Consider the following 9,191-nt stretch of genomic DNA (forward strand, 5'->3'; position numbering starts at 1 on the left):
ACAAACAGTTAAATTTCACTTATTATCCGCTTTCCTACCCAAACTTGGCCCCGCGAAATCCATTTCGCATATGGCCCCACAATAGTTAAGTGCGGCTCTGCTATTTAATGACGGGTGAATATACATTATAGATTACTTGTTCTCTTTCCGTGACTTTTTGGTCACAATGGTTAAGTCCGGCGCTGTTATTTAGTGTTTGTAAAATGTTTGTTTGTAAAATGTAATCGGATGTTCCTTTAGAGTTGAAGATTGTTTACTTCCCAGTCCAAACCTCCGGCAGGACGAAAGGAGATGGGAGCGGGCAGGGTTTGACAGTCCAGCGCGCAAACCGTACGACCAGGCAGCCATCTTAGCGACTGGTGAATACTACTCTTGTTTTTTCGTGGGATAACTCTATCCGCAGAAATAAAAGGGTGATCTTTCCTTTACTTCTTCTCGCCCAAACTCTTGAGCCGTGAAGATATATATATATATATATAGAGAGAGAGAGAGATAGAGATAGATAGATAGATAGATAGATAGATAGATAGATAGATAGATAGATAGATAGATAGATAGATAGATAGATAGATAGATAGATAGATAGATAGATAGATAGATAGATAGATAGATAGATAGATAGATAGATAGATAGATAGATAGATAGATAGATAGATAGATAGATAGATAGATAGATAGATAGATAGATAGATAGATAGATAGATAGATAGATAGATAGATAGATAGATAGATAGATAGATAGATAGATAGATAGATAGATAGATAGATAGATAGATAGATAGATAGATAGATAGATAGATAGATAGATAGATAGATAAAGCACACAGTAAGGCGTGTGTATGTATGTATGAATGTCACACATAGAAAATGAAACTGTTTGACCAATCTTGATATAACTTGGCATAAATTTTTTTTAAGATCTTGAGAATCTCTTGGTTTTCACTTCAACATTGGTAAATATACGAGCACAACTGTTACTAAAGGAGCTATTTAGGACAGAGACTGCCCAAGACCCGCGCCTTGAAAAAAGGGGGGGGGGCGACGAGATAAAGATAATCAAACAGTCAAATCGTCGTAGAAATGTTCTTGGCCCTATTACTGAAGGAGGTATTAATAGATATCTTTCGTGATTGTCAAACAGTCGTTCAAATGCCCTTGGCCCTGATATAACACAAGCTCGGGGTTCAAATAGTTCAGAATGCCCAAAATGGAACGCCTACATTATTTACCTGAGGAAAAAAAATGAATACTTTATCGGATCTTCCTAGTGTTTTAAAAAGTAACATTTCAAAAATACCCTGGGTGGACTAATCTAAGAAATTCCCGATTTTTTTTTTATTGTAATAACAAGGTTCGTCTTTGACGCTTCTTATTAGTAAGGAGTGCATTTAAATTTAGGGTTTTAAATTATTTTAATTGTTGAAAAATAATAGGTTCATCCTGACTTGACCGACTTTTATTTTCTTCCAAGTTCCATTTTCTAAAACACACCTCCATTTCTTTTCATTATTATCTAAATTCACAACTCTATTTTATTTTAATAGTGTGTTTATTATCGAAAGCGTCTTACACCTTAAAGTCTTTTTTTTTTTTTTTCAAACATTGACCCTATATCTTTCCTCTTTGTCACCCTTTCAAGTAGGCTACGTAGCAGGGGAAGTGGAAATAATTAAAAGATATTGTCAGAACAAGTCTGGACCCGTTTATCCTATCTTATCACGTAAAAAAAAAAAAGTACAAATTTGTAACACTTCACATACCAAACAATGTCAGAAACTATAACAACGTCGAGAATGTTATATATAACAAAAAAATAGCAACGACTAACACGAATTTCATTACATGGTCTTATTTTTAACATTGTGTGAGTGGCTATAACTATGTGCGATCCTCTCTCGACATTCAGTGTTACGAATCTGATCATTACGAACGACATGTCATTTAACGCTGGACTCACAGGATAATACACATTCGCATATCAAGTAATTATCTTCACTTTTTTAAGAGAAGTTTGTAATTTATAAGACTGGATAAGATAAGATAAGATAAGATAAGATCGCTGGGAAGACATGTTTAAATATCTTCACTAATGTGATTTGATGGTGAATGTTAAGATTAGGATCGTAGTACGGTAAGTAAACCTACTTTTACCACTTTAATAGATTCGATAGTTTAATCTAATGAATTCTTTTATTGATTTGATGTTTCGGATTAAGAGGAACGCTTGAAAAAAAACGTAGCAGTGTATCCTCAAATCTACAAACTAAGTGACGGATACAAAACGTGTCTCAGTGATCAAGGTGTGTGTTAGTTTCCAACCAATCTAACGTCATCCAATATATTTTCAACCGTTTAATTATTCATTTTACTGTCCACCACTTTAATTTCAAACACTTGACAAGTCAGCCATTTAAAAGTCAACCACTTTAATTACAACGACGAGGACTCCAGCCACTTTAAATTTGGGGACGCGTGCCTGAGTGGTTTCGGGACTCTTAGGGCGCCCCTGAGTCCACCCAACTCTAATGGGGTATCTAACTTAAGGTTGGTTGTTGCGCTAGCCACGTGAAACCCTGCTTGTTAACTCTCTCTCGTCGTAATTATTTGTCCACGTTTCGACTGAATTCTTCATTTGGCTCATGACTATTTCACTCAAAATTAAGCTTCAATATTTTTGTTGTTTGTTTTCAGAAAATGTTGTATTTGGTATAGAATTAAAGGGAAATGCATGCTCTTTTTGTGTAACAGGAAGTGAAGTTTATAAAAAGCGTCAACATCATCTGCCCTATAGACTGCATTGTCTGAAACGGGCACTTCAATCATCTGCCCTATAGACTGCATTGTCTAAAACGGGCACTTCAATCATCTGCCCTATAGACTGCATTGTCTGAAACGGGCACTTCAATCATCTGCCCTATAGACTGCATTGCCTGAAACGGGCACTTCAATCATTTGCCCTATAGACTGCATTGTCTGAAACGGGCACTTCAATCATCTGCCCCTATAGACTGCATTGTCTGAAACGGGCACTTCAATTATCTGCCCTATAGACTGCATTGTCTGAAACGGGCACTTCAATCATCTGCCCTATAGACTGCAATGTCTGAAACGGGCACTTCAATCATCTGTCCCTATAGACTGCATTGCCTGAAACGGGCACTTCAATCATCTGCCCTATAGACTGCATTGTCTGAAACGGGCACTTCAATCATCTGCCCTATAGACTGCATTGTCTGAAACGGGCACTTCAATCATCTGCCCTATAAACTGCATTGCCTGAAACGGGCACTTCAATCATCTGCCCTATAGACTGCATTGTCTGAAACGGGCACTTCAATCACCTGCCCCTATAGACTGCATTGTCTGAAACGGGCACTTCAATCATCTGCCCCTATAGACTGCATTGCCTGAAACGGGCGCTTCAATCATCTGCCCTATAGACTGCATTGCCTGAAATGGGCACTTCAATCATCTGCCCTATAGACTCACTTATTTCTTTACTTCAGCTTTCTCCTACATAATATACAGCCATTCCTTCTCGAAACTTTGGACATGGCTATTTGTAAATCGAGTCGCCTCTGAGACGGCTGTTTGAGGAACTGTATTAATAATTAATAAATGGGATATAGTTGTCGAGATGTTGCACTTCATAAAATAATTACTACAGATAAAAAGAAGCTGTTATTGTAAGCCTGACAATTGAAACCTGTCATTCAAAGGACAGGAATCTGGAAATATTTCATGTACGATTCCTCTACGTTCCCGTTTCTTCCCACTTATATCTGATATTGATTTTTATGGTTATGCTTGCCCTGGATGTGGCAAAATATGTAGGTCACAGGTGGGGTTCCGTGGCCAAGGGAAATGCTGCATTCCTCATTAATCTTCGGACTCGAATATAAGCCTTATTGTTGTTGATTTTTATTTTAGAGTTTCCGCGCGCGTTCTCTGATTTTGGAAATATGCCATCTTTTTTGTTTATGCGTTAAATAATAAGAAAATACGAAAAACATGCATATATGTGACCCTGCCGGACAAAGAGACAGGGTCACATATATGCATGTTTTTCGTATTTTCTATACAGTCGTTTACCCCTGCAGCAGTAAATCTTTGTTAAATAATAAGGCATGTGGTCTAGTCCATTGAAAAAAAATATTGCGCCTACTATTTCAGGTAATATAACTTATCCTATTTTTTAAAAATGTGGGCTTAAATGTGTTTATATTCCCATTCACAATCTTTCTCTCTCCCTCCTTCTCTCTATCTCTCTCTATTTCTCTTATCTCTCTCCCCTCTCTTTTCTCCTTCTCTCTCTCTCCCTCTCCCTGTCTCTCACCCTCTTTCTCTCTCTATATGTATTTATTTATGTATTTCTCTCGCTTCTGGATTTACGTATCCATAACGCTAGAACTATGATGTAACTCTATGCTATGCTTCCCTATGCAGGATAGATGTCTGATCACCATGTACTGAAATCCTTTCAGTCTAAGACGCGTAATTTCCGTTTCTATATATACCAAATGAGTCATAGATAACACTATATTCGATATGTAGACGGACCATTGACATACAAGGTGTAATCATAGGCATGTTATGATTGTGGTATTATCTTTTCTCAACATCTGCAAGTGTGGCTTTGATCGAAAGTGAATGGGTTCGAATCATATTGCCATGTAGAAATATAGATGTAGGTTTAGTCATACTATTTCTGGGCTGGTGTTATATAATTATAATGGCTGTCTGAGAGAGAGATAAGAAAGAGAGACAGAGACAAAGAGATAGAGAGACAGAGGCAAAGAGATAGAGAGACAGAGACAAAGTGATAGAGAGAAAGAGACAAAGAGATAGAGATAGAGAGACAAAGAGTTAGAGAGACAAAGAGACAGAGACAAAGAGATAGATAGACAAAGAGATAGAGAGACAAAGAGACAGAGACAAAGAGATAGAGAGACAGAGGCAAAGAGATAGACAGACAGAGACAAAGAGATAGACAGACAGAGACAAAGAGATAGACAGACAGAGACAAAGAGATAGAGACAAAGAGATAGATAGACAAAGAGATAGAGAGACAAAGAGACAGAGACAAAGAGATAGACAGGCAGAGACAAAGAGATAGACAGACAGAGACAAAGAGATAGACAGACAGAGACAAAGAGATAGACAGACAGAGACAAAGAGATAGACAGACAGAGGCAAAGAGATAGACAGACAGAGACAAAGAGACAGAGACAAAGAGATAGATAGACAAAGAGATAGAGACAAAGAGATAGAGAGACAGAGGCAAAGAGATAGACAGACAGAGACAAAGAGACAGAGACAAAGAGACAGAGACAAAGAGATAGAGAGACAAAGAGACAGAGACAAAGAGATAGAGATACAGAGGCAAAGAGATAGACAGACAGAGACAAAGAGATAGACAGACAGAGACAAAGAGATAGACAGACAGAGACAAAGAGATAGACAGACAGAGGCAAAGAGATAGACAGACAGAGACAAAGAGATAGACAGACAGAGACAAAGAGATAAAGAGACAGAGACAAAGAGATAGACAGACAGAGACAAAGAGATAGACAGATAGAGACAAAGAGATAGACAGACAGAGAGAGGGATAAAGAGAAAGAGAGCGATGGCGTAACTTAACCTTTTTTTTTTTACTTTGATGCTACTACATTAACTACAGCGGCGTAACCGTAGTCGCGAATCAAAGACTATGGGGGTGTTCCCCCTTCTATGCCTTCACCGCCCCTCCCCCTCCCAAACGAAGAAACTTGAGCAATTCAAGCGTGACAAGGGGAAAAAAATGAGATACAGCGTCTATCAACACTGACAACAAACAAGAAGACCAGGAGACCTTTTATGTTGAAGTACTTAAAGGCCCCCCAACTTTTATGATGATCGGAATCCAGGAAAACGTTCGACCCCCCCCCCTCCCAGGTCCCTCAGACCTCCACTTTCCACCCCTCCCTAAACCAGCTTTCTAAAGGAGGGTCAAGGATTTTTTTAATTTTTTTTTTGGGGGGGGGGGGGTTGGGAGGTGTGGGGCGTCAATTTAAAAAAAAAAATTGAGAATAACCTTTTGGATTGTAGGTGAATTACTTGAATAGCGCTTGCCTTTTTATCATCTCCAATTTCCCGTCATATTCCATGTATCTAGGAGCCTATACAAATATAACACCAATCTCTTGTTTTTAAATCTCTTTAACGAGAAGGGCTGTATTAGTACCCCGGCGCAATATTCAAGCGGGTCTTTTTTTTTTTTTTATATTCCATATCTACATTTATTAACGCACTAAATAGGTTTGAAAGTGAAGGACCAGACTGGAACATAACTACCTGGATAAGACATCATACCTAAAAATAATGCTTTCGAAACTTATACGAAACAAAATTAAAAGTAACTGTGTTTCCAGTTATTTTTAAGAGTCTGGAGTATTGGTTCTTGGAAAAATCAATAGCCTTCGAACTGGGGCGTGGCTAAAAGAGTTTCATTTTCTGTTTCTCTTAGCACAACGAATGATCGGCAGTCTTAACGTGGGATAAAGATTTTCAGTGATTTTTTTTTTTACTAGCGTTCCTGACTACCGGTAACCCGTCGTACATTTTGATATGCTCAAAGTGTTGTGTGATTTTTTGTTCCTGACCGTTTCCGGGTCGTACGGTGTCGAGAAGGGAGTTAGTTCTCGAGACCCGAATAGAGGAGCGACTAATCTGTAGGCCTTCATGTGAATTAATTATTAAGTTAAAGCTTAGGTTTAAAGTTATCAACATGTATTTTATGTCTGGGTTTTAATAATAGTATTTTGCTTGAAAATGCATACATTGTTAGAAAAGGAATTGGCTCTAATCTTAACGACATATAAAAATCTAGAGGTAGATTAAGTCATATTATATCTGGGCTGGTGTTGTATATAATTATAATGGCTGTCTGAGAGAGAGAGAGAGAGAGAGAGAGAGAGAGAAAGAGAGAGAAAGAGAGGGGAGGAGGGGAAGAGAAAGAGAGAGAAGATATAACTGCTAAATTTAAAATACAATTTGAGTAGTGTTTTTTTTTTAATTTAAACAAAATGGTAATAATCAAACCTTAAGAAATTTGCTAAGTGTATCGCTAAAATATCAGAATGGGCGAAGTGGAATGACTGTCTCAGACAATCACTTTCAAGTATAAATCTAACCTGACACTGTATAAACACCAAGTAATTGGACGAAGTAGCAAATCACTCAGTTTCCAACCCAAAAATCTTAATATCAAATCCGTAATAAATTCATTGAATCAAAGTTTCGATCTCATAACACCTTCGTCCACCGTTAGAGATCAAAACAGCTCTCCAATACTTGCACTCGTTTGAGATCAAAGGGAAACAACTTTACAATTACACATAGACTCTATATATTTTATAGTAATCTGCCTTGGTCTAACTAACAGTTGTTATAATTATAAACATAGCCTTAATCGTACTCTCTACGCCAATCGATATTATCTCCAGCTAGTAGGTTAAATGTCACAGAGGTGCGGTGGCTGAGCGGTGAAGCGATTGGCTTCCCAACCGGGTGTCCCGGAAGACTGGACTTTTTTACTTTCGGGATCTTTAGATCGCCTCTGAGTCCATCCAGCTCTAATGAGTACCTGACATTTGTTAGGGAAAAGTAGAGGCGGTTTGTCGTGGTGCTGGCCACATGACATTCTCGTTAACTGTGTGCCAGAGAAACAGATGACTTTTACATAACCTACCCATAGATCACAATATCTGAAAGGGGAACTTTTCTTTTTTTTTTTTTTTTTTTCATGAAACGATAACTTACCGCTATTTGTTAACTCTTTCTCTCCTGATCGACGACACCATCGTTGGTTTTTGACCTCATTAAAATAAACATGTTTAATTTTATAAACTTGACTTTGTGTTGTATAAAAAAGAGCATGCATTTCCCTTTAACTCTATACCAACTAAAACACTTTCTGATAACAAACGAAAAGGTTATTGAAGCTTAATCATAACAGGGGAGTGAAATAGTAATGAGCAAAATGAAGAATTCCTTCGAAACGTGGAAAAATAATACGTAGAGAAAGAGGTAAACCCAATCTTTCAGATGAAAAGATTAATAGTCTACAAGTTTGCATAGCTTACATAGGCCATAGCAAAGCTGGATTTATTTACATGTAGGCATTCACCCTCTTTACAATTAAGAAAAGAAGTTCTCATTTCAGACCCTGCGATCTGTAGGGCAGATGATGTAAAGGTCATCTGTTTTTAATTCCGGGATCTTTGGGCGCCTCTGAGTTCACCCAGCTCTGATGGGTACCTGACATTAGTTGGGGGAAAAGTAAAGGCGATTGGTCGTTGTGCTAGCCACATGACACCCTCGTTAACAGTGGGCCACAGAAACAGATGACTTCTTTTCAATGCTTAACCCCCCCCCCCCCCAAAAAAAAATATACGTCTGTTTGTTAGATATGCTTCGGATGTTCCTTCAGAATTGAAGATGAATACATCCTAGCTCAAACCTACCGATGGCTTAAACTTTTCAACTCTTAACCCTAGAGAAGACAGCCCATAGCGCATACGACATTACTAGGCAGCCATCTAAACAAAATATTTTATATAGGAATGTTTTTTGGTTTATAATTTAATCAAGTGTCCCTTAACCCTTTAAGCGCGTGTGGTAGTTTAGCCTCCCAAACATTAGTATTGCAATTCCATTTTGTATGCACTCATTGTAAAACAGCTTAGAACTTTAAGGGTTAAGAGTGAGGCAGCCTCACAGTCTGCATTGTCGAAAATTCGGCCTTGACCCTAAGTGATTTATCTTAATGACATTTTTCTTCTTTTTTTAGATTCTTTTTTAACGAAACAAACATAAACCTGACATGATGAAGACACAGATGTTGGTACTTGTTGCATGTGTTACTACTGCGTCTGTCAAAGCAGACGCGAGATGTGACCCGGACATTCCTTCTCGACCTCTACCAACCCTTCCTATAACGGATCACAGTTCAAGGACTTTCAATGTCAGATGCCCAGAGGGAGAGTTCTCAAGCTTGGGGAAGTGCTTACCTTGTGAGGCAGGGACATTCAGAACTAAAGCGATGGCCGCACTGGATTATCCGACTTGTCTTGCGTGCCAAGAAGCAGACACAAACCTGGTAAGTACAAGTGTTACTAGTTATATGTAATCTGTTAAGAGGACTGGCTAGT

At 38.3% G+C, this 9,191-nt stretch overlaps 1 protein-coding gene and 1 long non-coding RNA gene across 2 annotated transcripts in view; both read left to right on the forward strand.

Annotated features, from left to right (window-relative positions):
• LOC129923703 (uncharacterized) overlaps nt 1–4,782 on the forward strand; it is a 121,123-nt gene extending 116,341 nt beyond the window's left edge. The window contains exon 4 of the mRNA XM_056016105.1: nt 4,771–4,782. The gene's annotated coding sequence lies outside the window, so the exon portion shown is untranslated. The remainder of the gene's footprint in view (nt 1–4,770) is intronic.
• Nucleotides 4,783–6,454: 1,672 nt separating this feature from the next.
• Nucleotides 6,455–9,191, forward strand: part of LOC129923708 (uncharacterized) — a 12,906-nt gene continuing 10,169 nt past the window's right edge. Inside the window, exons 1-2 of the long non-coding RNA XR_008775711.1 lie at nt 6,455–6,584; nt 8,831–9,139. This is a non-coding gene — a long non-coding RNA (uncharacterized LOC129923708). The remainder of the gene's footprint in view (nt 6,585–8,830; nt 9,140–9,191) is intronic.

The sequence above is a fragment of the Biomphalaria glabrata genome, chromosome 17 (genome assembly GCF_947242115.1).
Source record: "Biomphalaria glabrata chromosome 17, xgBioGlab47.1, whole genome shotgun sequence".
Lineage (NCBI taxonomy): Eukaryota > Metazoa > Mollusca > Gastropoda > Planorbidae > Biomphalaria > Biomphalaria glabrata.